Consider the following 25,586-nt stretch of genomic DNA (forward strand, 5'->3'; position numbering starts at 1 on the left):
TGAGTGGACCGATCGTTGTGCCCAGCAGAAAGGTCAATACTACCCTTAAATTTGCCAATACAACTGGCATGCCGCACTTTTCCATCACTCAACAAAGCAGAGTTACACATTACCTTCACCACTTTTAATGAATCTGAGAATTTGTTCTCACCTTTGCGAGTTAACCTTCCTTTTTTAACTTTAACAATATCACCAACACAAAGATTGACTTTTTTCACATTGTGACTGCAATCAAAATACTCCTTTTGTTTTAGTTGAGAGCTTTCTAATGATTTCCTCACATTTTCAGCTGACCACTCTACCACATCTGCATTCTTAAGCCAGCCCATATTATCCTTTGTACGAGGCAGTCTTCTCCTCATGAGCTCAAAAGGAGAATATCCTGAAGACTCACAGCGGGTAATTCTGTAAGCGTTCACTGTCTTCCTCAACTCGTCCTCCCAGTCTAAACTATTGCTGCAAGACATTTCAATAACCCGCTTAATGACCCTATTAAAGCGTTCAACAGAACCGTTTCCCTCTGGATGATATACAGAAGTGGTCCTGTGATCGATACCAGCTTCCTTAATAAATTTCTTAAAACCATCACTGATGAATTGTCCCCCATTATCAGAGATAATGTCCTTAGGCAGACCTTCCCGGCCACAAACCTCCGCTAAAAAGTTCAGTATAGCCTCTGTATCCGCCTTTTCTACAATATTCGGGCCACTTAGAAAAATGGTCTACCACAACAACAGTGTACTTAAAAACATCACCAGACCCTTTTACAGGACCAAACACATCAATACCAATCCTCTCCCATGACATAAGAGGAACCATAATGGGATGTAAGGGCATTTTGTTGGTAACACGACTCTTGTCTGAATTGATACATTGAACATAATTCCTAACCTCCCTTTCAATATCCATGTCATGGCCAGGCCACCAATAAGATTGTTTTACTCTAGCCTTGCACTTAACGATACCTTAATGACCTTCATGACACAAACTAATTACTTTTCTTCTAAAATCTAGTGGAGGGACCAGCCTTCCATTACGGGTCAACAGATCATCTTCTACGGATAAATAATTTCTAACCTCCCAAAAAGGTATAAGATTCTTCTCCAATGTGTTCTTAAGGGGCCAACCTCTCTGAACAGGTTTGACAACAGTGTCTAACACTAAATCTTTACTCAGACTTTGTTTCCACTCCTCATGGGAAATGATTTGCAACTCATTGCCAGAAATAGAAGCTACCATCCACTCGTCCCAATCATTCTTAATGACATCAGAGTTCTGGAGAGGACACCTGCTCAAAAAATCTGCAATCCTGTTCCTCACTCCGGGAACATAAACCACATCATAGATAAAATCAAGCAACTGCACAGACATACGAGAGATCCTTGGTGAGACATTACTAAGGCCCTTGGAAGTAAGAACCTTGGTTAGCGGTTTATGATCGGTTCTCAGAGTTACACACGTACTCCAGATGTACTGCCTAAAATTCTAGAGTGCCCATACACACCCTAAAGCCTCTCGCTCTATAACAGAGTACTTTTCTTCAGTGCTCGTGAGGGCTCTCGATGCAAAGGCCACAACACACTTGTTACCATTTTCTTGTATTTGGGATAACACGGCGCCCAACCCCTTACCACTAGTATCAGGGGGTAATAATGCTTTTAAGATTAGGTGAGAAACCCTTAAGAGCAGGAGCAGAGAAAATATCCCTTTTGATACACTCAAAATTGGACTGACACTCAGGTGACCACATGAAGGTAGCACCCTTCTTTAGAAGTTGCTGTATGTCGTAGATCTTGCCAGAAAAATTATGAATACATTTGTAATAAAATTCTGCTAACCCCAAAAATGAACGCACTTCATCCTTATTTTTAGGAGTGGGAGCATTTTTGATAGCATCATCCAGGGTGGATTTAGGAAAAATGCCCCTTGAATTGATCTCATGTCCCAAATAAGTTACGCATGTCTCACCAAATTTACACTTTGACTCCTCAGTGTTAGATTTCACCCAACTCAACCCACACCACAGAAGCGAGGATGGCCCCAATCCTCTGCCCCTATTCGGAACGCAACACGCCCATTTTACCACAGCGTGACAGCGGACCGAACAAAGGGAGAGGTGGGAAAAAACAAAAGAAAGAGAAACTCCAAGACTCTTTCTATGTTTCAGCTAGGCAGACCCTGTTCTTGTTGGGGAGATACGTCTTCTAACCTGCAGCAGGGAGAGAGAAGAAACACAGAAAACAGACTTATAACACAATTCTCAATGTCCTCTCACCTGAAATCTCCACAGTACACACATAATAATGCCCAACACAACCCAATTCCCCTCCTTACTTGGGTAACACAGAAAGATCTTCTGAAAAGAGACTTGTTGTAAATCCAAAGAAAAAGGGTAACAAAACACCCTCGCTCCCATGCTTTCTGTTATACAGGGGAAAAAGTCATAAGTCTGACAAAAAACCCTCTGTTTGCTGTTAACAGAAAAATCGCTGTTTGTACATAGCGTTTAACCTAACTTGTGGCCACAAACTACAGCGCGTTCCTCACCAAACGCGAGAAGCTCAATGCTTCATGAAAACGTCCAAAGTTTCACACAACGATGTGAAACGGGTTAAACAAAACCCGGAAATCGGCTCTTCCGTGTGTAATATACTCCACACACTGACTCAGCACTCAGCCGTTCGTATGAAAAGGTAAATGTTCCAATCTTTAAGATACCCGACTCCTCCAATACTCCAACTCCCAAACTCCGGCCGAGCAAAGCAGATTGTATGTCGTCAGACGAGTCCCAACTCCAGGAAGCAGAACGAAGCCTCGTTCTGCTCGGCAAAGCTCCAAAGCGTTTTCCTTTAACAAAAACAGGGAAACACGAACAAAGGGAGAAATGCAAACTCCCAGAACATGACCTGGAAAGAAACCCAACCAGGCTAGAAACCAAGCATTGAGTACTGGTGCTGGCTCCCAGATAAAGCAAAAAAAGGAAGGAGGGGCTCAAGCAAAAGGGGAGGAGGCTACCACTACAGAGAAACAGAGAGAGGACACCGAGAATGCAATGTGCAAAGAAGGCACAAAAAAGGAAAGGCAGCTAAACCCGGCTAATTCCTAACAGTACCTCCCCTCAAAGGCCTCCCAACTGGATGGGGTTTTGTTGGATGTCGTAAATGAAACAATCTAATCTAAAACGAGGAGCATGCACCCCTGTAGCTGGTTCCCACGTATGTATGTATGTATGTATGTATAGGCATTTATATAGCGCACTACTTACCCGGAGGGTCCCAAGGCGCTTCGACCGCTGCGAAACCCTTCCTGGCTTCCCTGAGAGATGGTCCCTTAATGGGTATCTCCAGGGTGAGACCAGGCATCCCCGGCGGTCTGGTGGGGCCGTTAGTGAGGATGGGGCAAGCCAATGCCCAGAGTTGCCGAGTGTGATCGCTGATCAGAGTGGGCACCGAGGCGAGAGAATTATCGAGTCCGCTGACCCTGGTCCAGAAACCTGCCGCGCCGGGGAATCAAACCCTGGTCCCGGGCCGTCCTCTGCTCTCAGGTCTGCCGCCTCTAACCAGTGAGCCACACTACCTCACACGTGCGTTCCTCAGGAGGATACCCCTTCCAATCAATCAAATACAATAACCTCCCCCTTCTCCTCTTCAAGGATGGCATTAACCTCGAATTCTTCCACTCCGTCAATCAACAAATGAAACAATCTAATCAAACGAGGAGCATGCACCCCTGTAGCTGGTTCCCACGTGCGTTCCTCAGGAGGATACCCCTTCCAATCAATCAAATACAATAACCTCCCCCTTCTCCTCTTCGAGTCAAGGATGGCATTAACCTCGAATTCTTCCACTCCGTCAATCAACAAAGAAGGAGGAGGGGGCAAGGTATGATCAGTATCCTTATAAGGCTTCAATAATGAGGTATGAGACACCGGATGAATGCGATATTCATCAGGCAAATCTAATCTCATTGCCACAGGGTTTATCACTTTTACTATAGGAAATGGACCCATAAAACGAGGTTGCAATTTCCTTGATCCTTCCATCCTTAGATTTTTTGTGGACAACCAGACACGCTCTCTGACAACATAAAGTGGAGCTGGAACCCTATGTCTATCAGCATGCTTTTTCATGTCTTCTTTAGCCTTCACCAGATGTTCCTGAGCTATACCCCAAATCCTTCCCAAGGCTACTCCCAATGAATCGACAGCTGGTACATGCCCAGAGGGTTGAATAGGAATGGCCTTTGGATGAAATCCCATAGAACAGTAAAAGGGGGACATTCCAACAGCGGAATGAACGCTGTTAGTATATGCGAATTCCGCAAGAGGAAGAGCTAACACTCAATTACAAGTCAAGGAAGTCAACAAACATCGTAGATATTGCTCCATCGTTTGGTTAATCCTCTCAGTTTGACCGTCGGACTGAGGATGATAAGCAGAAGACAGGCATATTTTCATTTGTAACGCCTCACACAACTCCGTCCAAAAATGAGAAACAAACTGAGCCCCCCTATCGGTTACAATGGCAGATGGTAAACCATGAAGTCTCACTATAGATGTTACAAAGATTAAGGCCATTTCTTTAGCAGTTGGCAGTTTAGATAAGGGGATAAAGTGGGCCATTTTTGTGAATGAATCAACCACTACAAGGATCACTGTACATCCTGACTCTAGCGGTAAATCCGTAACAAAGTCCATGCTAATCGTGTGCCATGGAGCAGGAGGTATAGGTAAAGGCTGCAACAGGCCAGACGGACTGGAATGAGATGGCTTACTCACAGCACATACTGGACAGGAAGCCACAAACTGTTGAACATCATGTGACAATGACTCCCACCAAAACCAACGTAAACAGAATTCCCTGGTTTTATTCATTCCCGGATGACCGACTAGGGCTGATGAATGACACCACTTCAACACTGTGTCCCGCAAAGCAGGAGGAATGAACAATTGGGTTTCATGATACAATAACCCATCTTTCACAGAGAACAAAGGCTGGGATTCCCAAGGGGTCAGATCTATGTCCCTCAATTTTTCCTTCACTGATGCCAAAAAACCATCCATAGAAATACTACCTACAATCTTATCCGGTGATATGAAAGACCCCAAATCCTTTTCAGCCCCCCACTCATTCTGCTTCACATGTATTTGGGACAAGGCATCTGATTTCAATTGTTGTGCAGCAGGCCTATAGGTGATTATGAAATCATATTCATTGAAGAAAGAGACCCACCTCATCTGTCTAGGGGTCAAGGCACGAGCGGACCTAAAGAATTCAAGATTCTTATGATCAGTAAAGATGGTAATGGAATGGTGGGCTCCCCACAAATGGTGTCTCCATTCTTCAAAAGATAACTTGATAGCCAGTAATTCCCGTTCTGCTACTGTATAGTTTTTCAGCTGGTAATAAAGTTTTTGAAAAGAAAGCTATAGGATGCATAAACCCAGTTTCTACATCTCTCTGAGACAATACTCCCCCCACTGCACCCAAAGAAGCATCCGCTTCAACAAAGAAGGGTAAAGCAGGGTCAGGATGAACAAGAACAGGGGCCGAGGTGAACCGTTCTATCAGTTGATCTAACGCCATTTGTGCCAGATCTGACCACACAAAAGGAACTCCTTTTCTTAACAATACAGTTATGGGGGCAACTATCTCCGAGAAATGTGAGCTAAACGGCCAATAGAAATTAGCGAATCCAAGTAATACCTGCACCTCCTTTACACATTTGGGTGAGGGTCAAGATGTTATAGCCTCGATCTTATGAGGAGCCATTCTAATGCCTCTGCAGAAACAAGGAATCCCAAAAACTCCACTCTGTCAGTATGGAAACTACATTTCTCCAGTCTTACAAATAGCTGATGGTCTTTCAATTTCTGTAAGACCTGGAAAACGTGTATTTCATGTTCTGCCACAGTATTGGAGAAAATCAAGATATCGTCAATATGACGCTCAGATCCAAATATTCCCTTAATACTTCGTTGATGAAGAACTGAAAAGCAGCCGGAGCATTACAAAGTCCGAAGGGCATAACACAATACTCATACAGACCGAACTTAGTCCGGAGGGCGGTTTTCCATTTGTCGCCTTCATGGACTCGTATGAGATGGTATGCCCCTCGGAGATCCAATTTAGTAAAAACCGTCGCGTGCTTCAGTTGATCGAGCAACACAGGTATTAAGGGAAGAGGATACTTGTTCTTAATAGTACCCTTATTGAGCGCCCTATAGTCCACACAGGCGCGGAGGTCTCCTTCCCTTTTAGGAATGAAAAAGATAGCTGAGGAAGCAGGAGAGGAGGAGGGACGAATAAACCCCTTGGCCAACATCTCTTCTACATACTCCTTCAAATGCTGTTCTTCAGGTCCGGATAAGGCATAGATGCGACAACAGGGCAATGTAGCCCCGGGTGCCAAATCTATTCTGCAATCGAAAGAACGATGTGGAGGCAAATCCTTCGCTCTTCCTTTGTCGAACACCTCGGCGAACTCTACATAGGAATCAGGAACCTTCCTCACTTCACTACTTAACCCATCACTTACAGCACAAGTCAAAGGGGTAATCCAATCTGTGGCAACCTTATAACAACTCTGCAGACAATAGACTGAGTCAAGAGTCACAGTTCGTCTGATCCAATCGATCCTGGGATTGTGTGATTGCAACCAAGGCACCCCTAACACAATACCAAAAGAGGGTGCATCAATTAAATCAAACCCGAGGTATTCTGAGTGCCCATTGTCACATATCATACACAATGGTTCTGTTTGCTTAGTAATAGTACCAGAAGACAACTCGGTACCATCTATGGCTCTCACTGGTTCAGGCTGGTCTTTCATAATCCATGGCACCTTTAATTGTTCTGCCAACTTGATATCCATAAAATTACCGGTGGCACCAGAATCTAGCAATGCAGACACAGGGGCCCGATGACTGTTTGAAATAACCAAACACACAGTGATCAGGAAATGTTTAGGGACTCTCTTGACTATACCAGAGATCTGATATGAAGGATTATGCTTAACTTCCACTATCAAATCCTCAGATGGCTGCACACATGCTACCACTTTTTTAGAAGGGATAGAAGACGGTTTTACAGAACATTCTCTGGCATAATGACCCCCTTGCCCGCAATAGAGACACAAATTCTGGGTACGTCTTCTACTCTTTTCTTCAGCAGACAGGGGACCCCTCACACCACCTATCTCCATAGGATCAGGAGTAGTTCAACCTTCTCCTGTATTCCTTGCTTCACTTCTAACAGGGACCACTCGGGATACCTGGAATCGCTTTTTCTCACCTCTCCTTTCCATTAATCTGTGATTTAACTTTACCACTAGATCGATGAATTCTACACAATCCTCAGGTGGATTCACCACCTGTGAAACAACATCCTTCAGGTCTTCGGATAACCCCTGATAGAATAAAGAAGTTCTCTTATCGGTGGGCCAATGAGTTTCAGAGACTAAACGATTAAAAGTGGACACATAGGTTAACAAATCCTGTTTCCCTTGTCTCAACTTTAATAACTCAGCATCACTAGCTTGCATAAAGGCATGTTTTGCGAAAAGACAACGCATCTGTTCTTTAAACGCCCGGTAATTATACAAGACAGGGTCATCATTGTCCACCAAAGGTACCTCCCAAGAAGCAGCTGTTCCAGCCAAGTAGGAGATGATAAACGCCACTTTAGCGGAGTCGTCGGGAAATGAAGTAGGACGACACATAAAGTGGAGATGACACTGATTCATAAACACACTGTATTTACTTGAATCCCCAGTGAACCTTTCTGGAACTGCCAACGGTACTGGGGTAGGGGTAGTCACATTCACTGTTAAAGGGGGATTACTTGCGCTTGTACTCCTGTCATACTGGAAAGTGGCAGGCTGGACCAAAGGCGGTTTACCGACACCCCAGCCGGGATCCTTAGTCTTTACTGCACTCATTTCCTGTCTTAATCCTTGATTCTCTTGTTGTAATTCATGGACTTGTGTCTGAAGGGAATTAATTGCCCCCGTTAGGTCCTGCATAGTAGGGACCCTGTCTACCAGACTATTCCCATCCTCATCCATTCTCGCTCGGGTAGTGTAAATTTCGTGGGCTTGGTTTTCTGTTAGATTTCACCCAACTCAACCCACACCACAGAAGCGAGGATGGCCCCAATCCTCTGCCCCTATTCGGAACGCAACACGCCCATTTTACCACAGCGTGACAGCGGACCGAACAAAGGGAGAAGGTGGGAAAAAACAAAAGAAAGAGAAACTCCAAGACTCTTTCTATGTTTCAGCTAGGCAGACCCTGTTCTTGTTGGGGAGATAGGTCTTCTAACCTGCAGCAGGGAGAGAGAAGAAACACAGAAAACAGACTTATAACACAATTCTCAATGTCCTCTCACCTGAAATCTCCACAGTACACACATAATAATGCCCAACACAACCCAATTCCCCTCCTTACTTGGGTAACACAGAAGGATCTTCTGAAAAGAGACTTGTTGTAAATCCAAAGAAAAAGGGTAACAAAACACCCTCGCTCCCATGCGTTCTGTTATACAGGGGAAAAAGTCATAAGTCTGACAAAAAACCCTCTGTTTGCTATTAACAGCAAAATCGCTGTTTGTACATAGCGTTTAACCTAACTTGTGGCCACAAACTACAGCGCGTTCCTCACCAAACGCGAGAAGCTCAATGCTTCGTGAAAACAAAACCCGGAAATCGGCTCTTCCGTGTGTAATATACTCCACACACCGACTCAGCACTCAGCCGTTCGTATGAAAAGGTAAATGTTCCAATCTTTAAGATACCCGACTCCTCCAATACTCCAACTCCCAAACTCCGCCGAGCAAAGCAGATTGTATGTCGTCAGACGAGTCCCAACTCCAGGAAGCAGAACGAAGCCTCGTTCTGCTCGGCAAAGCTCCAAAGCGTTTTCCTTTAACAAAAACGGTGAAACACGAACAAAGGGAGAAATGCAAACTCCCAGAACATGACCTGGAAAGAAACCCAGCCAGGCTAGAAACCAAGCATCGAGTACTGGTGCTGGCTCCCAGATAAAGCAAAAAAAGGAAGGAGGGGCTCAAGCAAAAGGGAGGAGGCTACCACTACAGAGAAACAGAGAGAGGACACCGAGAATGCAATGTGCAAAGAAGGCACAAAAAAGGAAAGGCAGCTAAACCCGGCTAATTCCTAACACTCAGCAGTGAGTCCTTTAACTTCTAAGGTTTCGAGGACTTTAATCAAAGTACAATCATGTTCCTGTCTGTCAGAACCCATGATAAGTATATCATCTTGAAAGAATACTAAATTCTCCATATCATGAACAATGTTAAACATTAAACGCTGAAACATGGCAACAGCAGACGCCAATCCAAATGGTACCCGCCTACATTGAAAAAGACCAACAGGAGTTATAAAAGCCGTGAGGTGTCTGCTTCCAACATGAAGGGGGACCTGGTGGTAAGCAAAGGTCAAATTGATTGAGAAGAAAAACTGTTTGTTCCTAGTAACAGAGAGTAGTTACGAAATTTTGGGGAGTGGGAAGACGTCAATAAAAATACTCTTGTTCAACTCCCTCAAATCCACACATAAGCGGACATGGCCATTGGCCTTTCGTGCGACAACCAATGGAGCGACCCAATCTGAAGACTCAATCTGTTCAATCAACCCATTCTGCACCAGCTTATTCAATTCACACACGACCTCCTCTTTAACTGCCAAGGGAATGTTCCTCACCTTATGAATACAGGATTGCGCATTTTTTTAGTACAATTTTATGGCAGAAACCCTTAAGTTCTCCAACTTTGCCTGAGAACACTTTAGGAAATTTTGCAACAATAAGATTACGTACTCTGCAATCGCCATCTGCCACAAGCCACACGGGGTCAATGCTATTGGGATTTAACATAATGCCCAATTCACCCTGGTCCCACCATCCAAGAACGCACGGTCCCGCTCTGGCAACATACAGCTTGCACTCAGCATTTCTGCCTTTGAATTCAAAAGGGAGCTTCTTGAAACCAATGAAATCAATTGGTTCCCCAGTATAGCTGACAGGATGAATATCTGGTGTTTCCAAAACACAACCAAGATCTTTCTTCAAATGCTTCTCCCACGGGTTCAGATTCACAATCGTGTACGGAGAACCCGAATCGGCCATAAGTGTGACCGAGATTCCCCCAACAATAATGTTACAAACAGGTTTCTTCCAAATTGTACAGCTCCCATCAGTATATTCCTCTATGATGCATACAATATCATCACTGTCAGAACACCCATTTTCATACGGAAACTCATCCACAACACATTTCACAGTTTTAGACTTCCTTTGCCAGACACGAGAAAAATGGCCAATAAGATTACAAATAGTGCATCTCTGTCCATGAGCTGGAAATTTTCTGCCATGCGCCAAATGAAAGGTACTCCCACATCTTAGAATTTACCCCTCAAATCAACTACACCCTCATTAGAAACGTTTTTAAAATTCTTCTTCCACTTAGTAGCGAAATCTTTAACATTCTTCTTTTTGTTAAATTCCTCTTGCCGGAGACGAGATCTTACAATCTTAATAGTTTCATCTTTCGAATCTGAACTATTGGGAGACACTACAGTCTTTGCACACCTGGAAGTGAGTTCAGCTTTAGAAATTATAGCCACAATTTCTTGCAAACTGGAGTCACCATTAATCCATAGCTTGTCTTGCAAGTGAGAATTGTTGCAATGCATGACCAACTGGTCACGGATCAGTTCTTCCTCAATAATACCAAATTTCGCAGATAAAGCCAAATTCATTAGGGCAGCAACGTAATCTTCAACCTTTTCATTAGTACCCTGTTTTATTTCACCTTGTTTCAACAACAAAGCTTGGGGAGCCGGTAGATTCATGGCAGCCATAATGAAACAATACACCAAACAAAACAAACAATACAGAATAAAATAACAAGAGAAGACTAAGGCGTTCTAGGTCACACAAGAAGATCGTAGAAGGGAATGAATCCTCGCGTCCAAGAACGAGCACAGAAATCCACGGCAACACGAGCGGTGAGTGCGGTTGAAATGACCGATTCAAAACATGCACTGATGCCAAAGTTACACAGCTGTTGTCTAACACCATAACGGACACACCCAAAGCCCAAATAATGAACACAGTACACAATTCCCAATTTCCGAGCGCTGGAGCTCAAAATACGTTACAGTTACGTTGCAGTCCTCAATGTGCCTTCATTTCCTGCGGATCCACAACAAGGCTGTGGGGTTCTTTACAAAGCTGGGCTCAAATCCTCGTCGCCAATGTAATGATGCGATGTAGTCTCAAAGTTCAGTTCAAAAGTAGAAGTTTATTCATAGATGAACCCAGCAGTTACAGGGAAATGGCAGGACACAACCGGTCCTTCCTCGTACCATCCTCATTCTCCCGCTCACTGCATTCCAATATCCAAAGAATGCCATTCTGGAATGCAGTGAGGGAGAAGATGCACGAGTACAGACACAACAACTTGTCCCCACAGTTACCTTCAGACTCAACATCCTTGGGAATTAGTTTAAGGTTATCAAGTTTTCCCAGGTAGGTTTATCAATAATTGTGAAGGGTGAACCCGAATCCACCCAAATTTGCACTTCCACACCATCCACACCAACACCCCGATTTGGCGGATGGTAATTTTCTGTGGACACTACAGAAATAGCACATGGTTCATTCGGAACTTCCTTGACCATCAGTACCTCCATCTCCTCTTCCTCAGTACTGTCAGATTCCCAATTCCGAAAATCCATTCCCTTGACTCTTACCACATTAACAGAATTTCTCCCTTTCCTAGATTCACCCATTCTGTACACTCTTGCAAAATGACCTGATTTGTTGCACTTAAAGCATTTACTTGCAACAACCGGCCAATTGCTTGGCTCTGCTGTATGTCTTTCATTATCACATCTAAAACACATTCTGTTCTTAACTACATTTTGTTTTCCTTTAACATCTCCACTTTGCCTAGTATTACGAACCTGACTCATTGTTGCCCCAACTTCACACACTTTCTCTGCATCTGAATAATGTTTGGATACACCTTCCCCCATTTTGTTTATGTTAGACCTGTCTGACCTTTTGCGTAGTCCCTCCAATTTATTATTTATTTTGTCCCCTTTTTGCCCCTCATGCCTTTATTTATTTTTGTGTCCACTAGATTTTTCAAGGTGTTGGTCTAGGGGATAGGTGCTCTTTCACCCTCATAGTCTGTCACCTCAGGCCTTGAGGCCTTTCCTGACAGGAATTTCCTTGGAGTCACAAAATGGTGGCTACCAACTGTCATAACTAACAAACCTAGAACCTGTCCCATAGGATAGAGTAGGGCATTCCAGAACCTTCTGGTCCCTTCTGGACCTCTGAGGGTCAGCCTATAAAAGGCGGAATGCTGGTCAGCCATTTTGTCTTACCAGAGAGAGTCAGCTGGAGGACAGGCTGTAGCAGAAGGTGGGGGTAGGATAGTCAAAGGGTTGACCTCCTAGTCTAAGGACGCTGCCTTATTGATTCACCACCCTTCCTCCCTTGGGTTACTTGACTTGTCCCCACTGCTTGGGATTACTGGAGACCCTGGGCGCCTGACCAACCCCTAGTCTGGAAGTACGGGGGTGTGAGAAGGAGAAGGAGACTGCGGCGCTGTGGAGCGCAGTCCTCTGCCTAGTTGGAAAGACTTTAGAAAGACTCTTGCTGAGTGTTGCTAAGAAGAAGAGGGGTTCATCTTTGTGGCCCCCTCGTTTAGCTCCTCAACTGAATTCTGCCCGTGGTTGCCGTGATTTCCCCTGGTGATATAACCCCACAGAGTCCCTCCTCCTACCTGCAGTGGCCAATTGCTGGCTGAGGAGAGTAGCGGTCGCTGGGGAAGCAAGAGAGGAGTGGGAACGAACTGGTCTGCTCTCGAGCCAGCGCGAGGTGAGCAGCGCAGGTTCGGAGCTGTGGCCGCCGGTCCTGAGGTGAGGGGAGAGGCGTAGCGAGGGAGTTGCTTCACTGTGAGGAGCAGCCCTGGTGATGCCTCCATTGGTTCCAGAGTGGGCGGAGTGACAGGGGAAGTGCCGGCAGAAGAGCGCGGGCTCCAGCGGGGAGACACTTCCTCTCCGCGCCTGCCCAGTTGAGCCGTCTGGCTCTGTGAGGCGGAGCCGGCCAGAGGGGAGAAGCGGAAGCGGCGCTCGCCAGTGTCAGTCAGGCTTGTTAGCGCCAGCCCCGGGATCGTGATTGAATGAGAGTCATTCCCCGGTCCTCCCCGCGCCAGCCCTGAGATCAGGTGGCTGGCTGGGCGGGAGGAAACAGCTTCAGCAGCTGCCGGTTGGGACTTCTGCAGAGCCGCCTGACAGCACAGACACTTGGAGACTTGGACAGTGCAGTCTCCACGGCACAGTAAGGAGAGTGTGGGAGAAGGGGGAAGACTGAGCCCCTAGGGATTAATCCCCTCGTGAGACAGAGGAGTGGGGTTCTGAAAAAGGTCTTCCCGTGTAGAGGGAAATTAGTACTAGTGCATGTCAAAATAGTCCAGATACCCTGATCGTTTTTCCCCTCTACTGTGTCCTAGAAGGTGGGGAGTAACTTGGTGATACAAATCTCATTGTTTACAGGTTGGGGGAAAAGCAGCCACTGAATCAGAATCTGGGGGTAGAAACAACTGCCAAAGTAGTGCTGAAAGTTCCTACTGCCTAAGAAAAATTATAAGTTCCTCATAGAGGTTGCTGGTGCACATGTAAAACTCTTGTATATCTGATATCTCTCATTGGTTGTGTACCTTCTTGGTGGTTAAAGGTGCAGAGGGGGTAAAGGTATAAGCACTTCAGAGAAGTCAAATCCGGTAAAGTTTGGAGGAAGCTAACATTGCTCTTTGGAGATAAATGTAATGTGCTGTATGTAAGGAAACTGATTAGTTTAATAATTGAGCAACTGTTGGAGGAGTAATACTTTCCTTGCTTGACATATGGTGTTACACTGCATTAACTAAAGGTTGATCCTAAATGAAAGAGCAAAGTATATTTTTATAAAACAGCTCATATTTTTACACAAACTTTGGTGTAGTGTCATTTTTGAGTGATATTGCATTGAATTACTGCTGGGTGGCCTGCAACCTTTACACATGTGCTTCCACTGATTGTCTTACCCTAGGCCAGGCTACCCTAGGTGACCTGACATCTTTAGGTTCCAACAGTTTACATAACTTGAAGTATTGTCCATGTCTCACAACCACAAGGCTCAGTTTTTATCCATAGTTTTCTTCTAGCGTTAACAAGGCATCCTCATAAACGTCTGTCTCATCACCCAATCCATCTCTATTCACTGGTGTTGGTAATGTTTTTAATACCTTCCTCCCCTCTGCACCTAAACAGTTTTTTTAAAATGGCTGACTTTTTTTTTTGCAACTTACATGTCACCCCAATTGACTCTATGTAAGTCATAAAAGAGTCCTTCCAATCATCCCAATCCATGAGTGGTGACCCCGGTTCTTGTAGAAAACATGGTGGAGGAGGAATGTTTTGTACAGCCATAGCTGCTGTCACACCAGTACAAATGGATTTTATACTGTTCAAGTTTCTAAATGTAACCTTGCAGTCAGAGGTAATTGGTAACACTGCTCTCTTTACAACACATAAATTCAAACCCACCGTCAAAATGATGATGTGGTGTTCACCACAAGTAAATAAACGAATCTTTAAGGATAAACTTCAGCACGTAGGTTTTATTAACCTCAGCCACAAACGGTCACAAGTCAACTGCTACAAGAGGCATGGAAATTCCATAACAGAATATAATAAATTGGAATCTACTAACACGTTCATTCTAAGCTCTTAAAGACACAAGCATATATTATACAAGAAACAGATCATCACATATCTTCCTTCTTTACAAAACACAAACAAAAATAAAAACAAAATGAACATCAATCTAAAAGCTTAATTAACTTAACACAGAATAAGAATAAACTTAAAGCAACAAAAGATTACACATAATCCTTCATGTACACAGGAGCCCTACGTGTTCTTTGGCTTCTTTTGGCACCATTAAATAAGGACGATGAACCATCAGAAGAGAGATTACAAAAATTAAACAAATTGGTTTTAACATCAACATCATCTTGACATGAGTTTTTAGATTTGACAGCAACTACACAACTTTTATTCCAAATTCTCCCATCTGGTTTTTTTACTGCATTTCTAAAAACTTTAATAACTGATCTTACATTGGTATACTTAGACCAAGGTTTACAACCAACTGGTGTTTTTATTTTAACTAAATCACCAATATTAACCACTTGAAATTGCACACATTTTTTTCATCAAAATATCTCTTCCTTCCCCATTGCTTACTCAACTCTATTTCTCTCAATTTTCATATTGCATTATCAACCAAACCTTTATTCCATATCATCCATCCAGGACACAACAAAGTATTAGGAACTCTTCTCTTAAACAACTCAAATGGGGACCTTCCTGTTGTTGAATGCGGAGAACATCGATATGCATTAATCCTGTCTTGAAGAGCCACCTTCTAATTCAATCCATTGACCCTGGCAAGCTGTATACATTCCTTCAGAGTCTTGTTAACTCTCTCCACTGCACCATTAGACTCAGGATGGTACAAGGAACACCTTTTATGAACTATTCCACATTTGTTTAAAAAGCCTTTAAAAAAAAAAGAACAAAATTGCGGACCATTGTCGAATAAAATAGTATTAGGAAAACTTTCTCTCTTGAAAAGCTCCTCCAAAAACTTAATAATGGAGTCAGAAGAAATGTCTCTACCTGCACATACCTCTATCCACCTAGAGTACAAATCTATGAGTACTATCAAATAAGGAGTATCAGAAACAACACTCAGAGGACCTAAAATATCCATGGCAACTTCATCCCAAGGATAACATGGCACTTCTCTGCAAACCATTGGCATCTGCTTAGTCTTAAGAATTTTATCACTCCTCATCATCAACACAATTCCTATTCACTAATCTTGACAAACAATCAGCAGATTTATTTGCCACACCAGGAATATACTGTACATCAAAATCAAACTCTTGTAACAAAATGATCCACCTCCTAATCCTAAATGATATCGCATCTAAACCCTTCTTCAAAAATACCTCTTTCAAAGGCTTATGGTCGGACATAACACAAACTTTAGTACCCCAAATTAAATTGTTACATTTTCTCAGTGCCCAAAAAATGGCTAAGGATTCTTTCTCTATTACAGAATAGTTTAATTCCGAACCTCTAAGGCATCTTGAAAAACAACAGATTAAAAATTCCTTCCCATTTTTTTTTTATTCAAAACCACGCCAAGCCCTCTGTCACTTGCATCAGTGAACATATACGTTGAAAAAGCAGGAATAAATGCATGGAGTGACGGAGCTTTCTTCAAATCCTCCTTTATACTTTCAAACTCACGCTTACACTCACATGTCCAATCAAACACAACACTTTTTGCTGTAAGTTTTCTTAAATTGTGGGTCTTGTCAGCAAAGTTAGTTATAAATTTTCCATAAAATTCTACCATATCAAGAAAAGAGAGAAGTTCATCCTTATTAAGTATGGGCGAATTTTGCGAATCTCGCGTTCGCGAATTTTGCGGATTTGCGAACTCGCAATCCGCAAAATCCGCGAATTTGCGGATTTTTTTTTGTGTTCGCAAGCGTTTCTGCCAGTTCGCGAGGATTTGGTACTAGTTTGCAATTGCGAACTTAATTGTCGGCTCGCAACGGTCGCGACTATGTTGTTTCTACGTCTGGTTCATCATCACACCCTCCCAGCACCCTCTGTTTCACCACTGCCACCCTCTCTTTGACCCATGCCACCCTCTGTTACATCAATGCCACCCTCTTGTTCATCATCACTGTAGAAGATGGGGGGGGGGAAGCAAGCCCACCTGCCCTGCTTGAACTGACATGAATTAATTTGGGGTTAGTTTAATAACAACACCTGCCCTGCCCCAACTGACAATAATGAATTAGGGGCTAATTAATGTGTCACTGAATTTGAAGTTCCAGCCTGGCACCTGCTTGTCTGCTCCCTTAGCTGTAAATCAGGACCTTTGTGGCATACAGTTAAGGTCAGAGCAGGGTCACACAATAGTTGCAAGCAGGCAACCGAATTCTGGAGGGCCCCCTCAGGAAGCACTACAGGGAATCGTTACAAATCATGAGGTTGACCTTTTGCACCTGCTCATTGCTTTTGCTTTTGCAAAAATCGTTTTTCGGTTTTTTCGCGCTATTCGCGGGGCGCGGCGTCGTGCGAAACCGACCGCGGAAGCCGTCAATTCGTGCGAATGAGCTTTATATTTTTTTGCGGCTTGTTGCGAGTTTTTTTGCAGTATTCGCGAGCCGCTTGCAGCGCAACACGCGAATTTACCCCAAGGTCGAGTACGGGCGTGGCCATTTTGTTTGCGTGACGTATTTCCGTTTCCGCCCCTATGTATAATCTCGCGCAGTAAGCGCATTGCGAGTATAAGTTCGCACGAGATCGCGAGGAAAATATCGTGCAAACTTACTTTCGCGCTCGTGAACGGGCGGCCATCTTGTTTTTCATTCATTTCCTGTGTCTGGGCATGGTGTTTAATCCTCTTGCTATCTTTGCCATCCTTTGCTTGTTTTCAGTTTTTTTTTAACAATTTTGCTTCTTATCTATCCCTCTCTTTTCCTAGCTGTATATTTTTGTCTTTTCTGCTATTGTTCTTTACTTTTAAACTACTTTTTTAAACTCTTTTCTTTTCTTCTTCCCTATCCTATTCCTTCTTAATTTTCTACTTCCTACCTTACCTGCCCAGACCATGGTGAAGCCAGGCGCCGTGAAGCTGCCCAGGCACTTGAGGGCCGCAGAGGCGGCGGGGAGGAGGAGTCCTGGACCCCGTGCCAGGACAGCATGCGGTCGATTGAGGGGGGAGCAGGTGACGCGACAGGAGATCTTCAGCCCGGAGGAAGTGGGCGCGCTGGTCTACTTCGTCCAGCGCCGCCTGCCCAGGACCATCGCGGGAGGCGGCAGGATCGCGGCCGGCGGCTACAACATCCGGGAGCGCCGGAAGCGGTGGGAGAAGGTGTGCTGGGCCATGTCCCACCTCTACGGGGTCCAGCGCACCTACAGCCAGGTCACCCACCGCTGGACGGACCTCCTGGACCGGGAGCGTGACCTGCTGGACCAGCTCGGCTTGGAGATCCCCGGGCTTGGTGAGTAGTACTAGCTATTTCATCACTCACTACTATGATGTTTTCTCCTGCTCTGTGTTGTTGTATTGCAAATATTTGTTTTTTACATGGAGCAAGCCAATAATGCCGCTGATGACGATTACATTGTAGTTAAATTATATTTCAAAATCTTCTGTGCATTTCAGGTGCACTGCTCTCCTTCTCAGTGGCGTTGCTACTATGCTTATTTGTTTTCTATTTTGTGGTCTCATTGGCCTGAGTAACTATTATGTATGAGTGTACTTTACAGAACTGCGTAATGCTAGACACTAGGGGGCAGATTACATTTACAAGCCCCTTGCGCCACGTTTACGTTGCCTTGCGTGACGCAACAGCGGCGTAAACGTGGCGCATCCCTGCGAGTCATTTACAGCATGACGCATCTAGGGAGATGCGTCACGTTATAAAGCCATGTGCCTGCACCACAATGGGTGCGTTCCTAGTACGCAGGGTGGGCGGTCCGGCGGCTGTGCGCCTCGCAAAAGTGCTTGCGTGAAATCTACAAGATTTAACGCAGGCACTTCTGCGACGCTGCTACGTCAATTCAATTCCTTATGCCTGCTTGAAGCAGGCGTAAGGGCTGACACAGCATGTTAAGTATTGGGTGGCCCTGAGCATTACTGGAGTTGCATTGCGTTGGCGACGTGACTCCAGTGATGCGCCGCTCTTACGTGACGAGATGCGTCACGCAAGTGCCTACCCTTGCGCCAGGGCGCGCCGCATTGTAAATGAGGCGCATCTGCCGTGTCGCAAGGGTAGTTTTGCGTGACGCATTTGATCTGGCACATCTCTGGAGATGCGCCAGAACGCGTAAGTAAGTATGCCCCTAAGGGGCAGAATTGCAATTACCGTCGCATCCCTGCAAAGTAGCAGGGATGCGCCATTAATTGTGCGGCCCGCTACCACCACCAAACATGGTGCGCCGTATTTGCAATGCGGCGCACCATGGGCCCAAAACGTCACCGAAGCTTTACTGCTGGAGTTGCGTCGCAACGATGGCGCAGCTCCAGCAATGCTCTGGGGTACCCTATCTCCCCAATGCTGGGTCAAGCCGTACGTCTGCTTCAAGCAGGTGCAGGGTTTGTGTGACGCATCATTGTCCTAAAGGTGACTGATTGAAATTTTGTAGATTTCCCTCAGCCACTTTTAGGATGTGTTCCAGCGCAGGAATGCCCTCCCTTGCGCCGGAACGCCCCCTGATGGCGCAGGGCTTTATAACGGGATGCATCTCCCAAATGCGTCACGTTGTTATAATATTATACGCCGCACCATGGCGCCTCTTTTGTTTAGCTGCTGCGTCACAAATGTCATGCAAGAACGGAGCAAAAGAGCCGCAAGGGGCTTAAATCTGCCCCTTCCTTTGTACCCCTGACAATAAGAAAAATAGTGGCGGTGGATTGATAGTTTGACTATTTAAATGACTGGTAATGTAGCAGGCAACTGTTAGTGTTGTCACTGATCTGACTGAAATCACAATGGAGTTTGTCTGTCACTTTGCGTCTTGCCTGCGGACTGCTGCCTGCCAGTCCTAGGTGAACCTTTCAGTACTTTGTTTAGTGAGTTACGTGACTTTCGAAGTCACAGGTCCGCAAATCAATGAAAACTAACCCTAATCAATATAATTTCGCGGAAATATTTTGTTATTGTTGTTTTGAAATGTTTGATTTGGTTGACATTGACAAGCAACAATCATCCATGTTTTCTGTTCTTTCTTTCATGTTGTACGTCAGCTCCCCCCAGGGGCGAGGGGAGGACACAGGAGCAGCAAGCGGCGGATGCTGTTGAACAGGGCCAGGATCGGGCAGGCGAGGGCTCCTTTGCTGGCCCCAGTAAGTTTTCATTTTAGACTAGTACCTATTTTTCCTAGCGTTCCTCATTAGATTTTTTCAAAATCGTCTTTGATCTTTTTGTAGACTGTATCTAAATTCTTATCCTGCCTCTACTATGACTCCCTGTGGTATTACTAGATTATTCTTATTAGTCTGTCTGTGTAGCTAACTAAGATTGCACGGTTGGCGAATCTCCCATTCTAGTCAGCAATAGCTCTATCAACTTAGTGCAGTCCTCTGGGATTGTCCATAATGTCTTTTGAAGTGTTCTATCTGCTTTGAAAATTCCCAACTATAAAATGTGAATGACCACCAAGAAAGAATAAGATACTACCTTTTGGTTTGGATAGGAGGACAATCCATACCACTACAGTGGCGCGGACAATTCTTCTGCAGAAACAGAACTATGGGCAATAAATAGTGCATTGCTTATCAATTATAATAGGCGCTGTTAGAGTTTCCACATACCTCTGTGATAACAGACTTAGAACCCCCAATGTCCTTACTGACTGACTAGACTACATAGTGTGGCACAGTCATTTACCTCCCGAATTCATCGCTGATTGATCCCCAATGATCCAACGTAGCTGAAGAGTACGGAGTCAGAGTCAAGAAGTGTCAGAGGTACGGACTCATGCTTGCAAAAATTGCAAAACCTTTCGCTCAGTCACTCAAGTCTGGACCAAAAAACACAGAGTCTCTCTAAGTTTAAAAGCTTTATTAAAAGAAAACACATTTATTAAAATGAAGTCATAATAAAAAAACGAAACGTTTAACTGAGAATGGAAAAGTGGTTAGTGCTGACGATTAATTGAAGACATTTCTTGTGGTCGAGCCGAGCTCTCACCTTGTTTCAACTTGATCTTGTTGTTAGAAGTCCATCTTCTGTCTGTGTGGAAAAAAAATGGTGCGTGTTAAAAAGCCAGCCTTCATCAGTTGTGCCAAAAAGTGCTGCATTACATTGTTTTCACATGTCTTCATTCCTAGACCAAATACTAGTGAGTGGTTTATTCTAACATTCTTAAATGTACTTTGTAGGTGGAACATCTGGTGACGGGGCCAACGCGGAGGTGGTGGTGCTCGACACGGAGGCGGAGGGCAATTCCTCTGGGGAGGATGCGGCGGTTCCAGTGCCGGCTGTGAGAGTTCAGACGGTGGTGGTGGCGGGCAGAGGTAAGCTCTTATATATTCCTTACTTATTGAGATTGAAGACGTGGCTGGGAAGGAAAGAATATGAGATGCATGGCTGGGTGAATGATGAAGCAATGATTGGTGGAAGGACGACAGCCTGGGTGGGTGACACAGAAACTGTATGTGTCCATATACCTGGATCATGCTACTATCTGACTCTTAGATAGCATATGTGTATCTAGAGCAGGGGTACTCATAGTACGGCCCGCGGGCTGGTGGCGGCCCGGCAAGCCTTCCTTGGCGGTGCGCAGACCTTGCAGACAATCACTGCTCCCCCGGCCCCCACAGAGCAGAGTGGAGATGCAGGGCAACAAAGAGGTGAAATAGAACAAAGCCTCTGCTCTGTGGGGCCGGGCAAGCAGTGATTGTCAGGGTGTAGATGCAGGGGCGCTACAACAAACAAAGCCTCAATAATATGTTAATGGTCTTTTAAAGACCTGTTAAGTACTTTGGTGTGGCTGTCTGTGTGTGCGCGTTGAGGAAGCGGTCTCAGCCCGGGCTGAAGGCTGACACAGACAGACACACACACAGTGAGATGACAGAGGGGGAGGGAGAGGGAGGGCAGGAGGGAGAGAGAGATGGAGAGGGAGGGCAGGAGGGAGAGCATGAGGGAGAGAGATGTATGTAAATGCTGGGTCTGGTGGCTCAGTGGATGAAGGCATCTGCTGCAGGGACCTGTGTGCAACCTCATGGTCACAAGTTTTCGTTTTGCTTTAGCCCCACCCCTCTGACTCCGCCCCCACCAGTGCGGCCCTCGGCCACAAACTACACTGTAAATTTAGCCCCTGAGAGAAAGTTTGTGAGTACCCATGATCTAGAGAGAGTAGACGGTCAGTGGATGAACTAAGTGTAACTTTGAAGAGCATGTAACACTGCACCCGCACGTCCGTTCCAGTGTAGGAAAGGCAAGGAAAAGAAGTTTTAATTTTGTCCAAATACTACCATCAATAGTAGCAGTAGTTTGTATTGCAAGCACAGCATAGATCTGGTTATTACGGTGGCCACTCCCTACCTCTCTTAATAAGTTTAGTAGTACTCAGTCATTCATGTGTGGATGTATCACTGGTCACTCAATAAAAAGCAAAGCACCTAAAGTCATCCCATATATAAGCAAAAACATCCCATGTGAAGTGATAGATAATCAGATTATTTATCTTCTTCAATTTTCCACTTCTAGTACTCATTTGCACTGTAGGGTGAAAGTTAAATTAATTAAGCAGCAGCCCTTGTAACAGAGTATTCTCAGTGCCACCCGTAATAGAAAAGTAAGAGCTTCACCACCTGCATGTACTGGACCGGTACAGTAACGCAAGTCTGTCTCACTCACCATGGTGTGCGTCTGTTTTTCTCGGGTGCAAGTTCACTGCGCTGGCATTATGCCGGCTTGCAGAAGATAACATACCAATTTTCCTAAACAAGAGACAAGAAGAAGAATAAGACTGGTGTACTTTCATAGTCGACTCCAATGGAAGTCCATAGTGCTCGTAGAATTTGTTCCTTAAACTCCCACTAATGTTAGAGCAAGGATGAAGAAGTGGGAGGTTAGATAGATACTGGCCTCAATAGTTATGTAATGCGCTTGCAAGTTGCTAGTTGTACTGCAACACAAATTTCTGCTGAATGATTGAGTTAATCTTAAAGAGCATTGGTTACAGACTATGTCTTTCTTTCTTCATATAGATGCTCCTTCCAAACCAACAAGGAGGAAGGAGCTGGCTAGAGCGGCCCGGCAACGGAGGATCGATGCCACTGTTGCGGAATATCGGCGGCTGGTGGCCCTGGAGGACGAAGAAAGTGTGCAGTCGACCACAACAACAACGTCGTCTGCATCGGCCTCCGTGCCCCCACGGGCTGCCACCCAGCACAGTGGTCCACACAGACTGAGCCGGGCTGCCAAAGCCAAACGCCACCGCCGAGCAGCAAGGACAACAGCTGCCTCTCATAGCCATTGCACCTGCAAGGCAGTCAAGGCACGCCTGCGCTGCAGTACCCTGATGGTGTCCCGCCTTCAGCAGGAGCTCCACCACTTCACAAACGTGTTGGAGGGGCTCCGCTTAGAGCACGCCTTGCTCCGCGAGGAGCATGATGCCCTGGCCCAAAAAGTAAACAGCATCCACCCATAGTGTCCCTTGCCCCTTTTTTAGAGACTTTTGGGGGGTGGGAATTGGGAGTTGGGTTTTTGGGGACTTTTGAAGGACAATCGTTGGGGTTAGAGAGGGTCTTGCGGGAGATTATTTTGTTAGGGATATAAATATACTTTTTCAAACTTTATCTGAGCATACCTGTTTTTTACTGCTTGCCTGGTGGGTGGGGGTTTAACAGTGACTTTGTTTTCCTGAAAGTTTAGTTCCATTTTCTTCCTTTAAGTGTAAATGCCCAAATGTTTTGAACACTAAGTGCCTCTCACAGAGTAAGTGAAGTGAATTCAAGAGTCCTAGGACTTTAGTAGTACTACCATCAGTCTCTCGTCTCTCCTAATACTCCATTATACCCCCAAACCACCAAACGCTTATCTTACCTGTAATTTGTGTTTGAAAGTAGGGCTAGACCCAGGGCTGGCTCCACGGGAAACAGCGAATAAGGTTGGCAATCCTAGGCGGATAAAATTTCCTCATAGCGGTGGTACTAGTGGTGTGACACAGTGGCAGTTGCGTGCCTATGAAAAAAAAGAAAATTAAATCTGGTTTGTCCTCCTGAGCAATTAAACGGTACAATAGAGAATATAGCAGGTGACAGAAGTACACTAGAACAGTGCTACATTGTAGCCTAACAAATGGTAAAGTATAACTACTAATTCGGTTGAAGTTCTTTGACATTAGCCATGGGTCTTTGTCAAGCAGAGTAAGAATATATCCTCGGATTTCTTCACCAGCCTGTTGCTATCACCTTATCCTCCCCAGCAAGTGTGTGGATTTATTGCTGTAATTTAGTCACACATCAATCAAAACCACACAGCCCGGGGGAAGAGGGTTAGGGTTTGAAAAATGGATGGGTACGGGGGTTTTTGGGAAAGGTTTTGGGAGACAAGAAAAAATAGCACAGCATGGACAAACAATTGTGAACATAAACAAATCTTTGGGTACAAACCTATCCATCAATCTTTGAAAGTGCATGCACTACTGCATGCATGTCAGTGAAAAGTAAGTAGTACTTTCGACAACTGTGGAAGAAAGAATGCGACAGTACAGGGCGTGTGTGGAATTATTAATAACTATATTCAACATAAGGTCACTGTTGCCAGATACCTGAGAGCCTTGCTGGTCACTATAAATCCATTCACAACACTCAATGGGGTTGGTCTGGAAGGTATAGTAGATAGAAAACGAGAAATTGCTCTTTTTCTAGGTGTCCCCTCACTCACCAGGGTTGCCCCTTGGTGACATGCTTCATCATTGGGGCCATCCCAGTCCTCTACGGGCTGGGGCGTGCTGCGACTTGCGAATTACGTAGGAGCACTTACAAATGACTATGTGTGGTGCAGGTGTGATAGTGGAGTGGACTAAGTGATGTGTTAAGGGATCAATTTAGAAGCAGAGAGAGATCCAAGAAATGCAGTCACAGTCAGAGAAAAAGACAAAGGATACTGTATCTGTATGTTGTTGTAGTTGTCCTGTTGAATTTGGTAAGTAAGTTGCCTGCAGAAAAAAATCCTTTTATTAGCGGCACTCCTCCATTGCAGCCGACGCTTCGTCCATCGATGTTGGTCACCACCAGAAGACACCCTGTAAAAAAAGCACAGCATGGACAAACAATTGAACATAAACAAATCTTTGGGTACAAACCTATCCATCAATCTTTGAAAGTGCATGCACTACTGGATGCATGTCAGTGAAAAGTAAGTAGTACTTTCGACAACTGTGGAAGAAAGAATGCGACAGTACAGGGCGTGTGTGGAATTATTGATAACTATATTCAACATAAGGTCTCGGTTGCCAGATACCTGAGAGCCTTGCTGGTCACTATAAATCCATTTACAACACTCAATGGGGTTGGTCTGGAAGGTATAGTAGATAGAAAAGGAGAAATTGCGCTTTTTCTAGGTGTCCCCTCACTTACCCATGGTTGCCCCTTGGTGACATGCTTCATCATTGGGGCCATCCCAGTCCTCTACGGGCTGGGGCATGCTGCGACTTGCGAATTACGTAGGAGCACTTACAAATGACTATGTGTGGTGCAGATGTGATAGTGGAGTGGACTAAGTGATGTGTTAAGGGATCAATTTAGAAGCAGAGAGAGATCCAAGAAATGCAGTCACAGTCAGAGAAAAAGACAAAGGATACTGTATCTGTATGTTGTTGTAGTTGTCCTGTTGAATTTGGTAAGTAAGTTGCCTGCAGAAAAAAAATCCTTTTATTAGCGGCACTCCTCCATTGCAGCCGAC

The sequence above is a fragment of the Lissotriton vulgaris genome, chromosome 11 (genome assembly GCF_964263255.1).
Source record: "Lissotriton vulgaris chromosome 11, aLisVul1.2, whole genome shotgun sequence".
In the NCBI taxonomy this organism is placed as follows: domain Eukaryota; kingdom Metazoa; phylum Chordata; class Amphibia; order Caudata; family Salamandridae; genus Lissotriton; species Lissotriton vulgaris.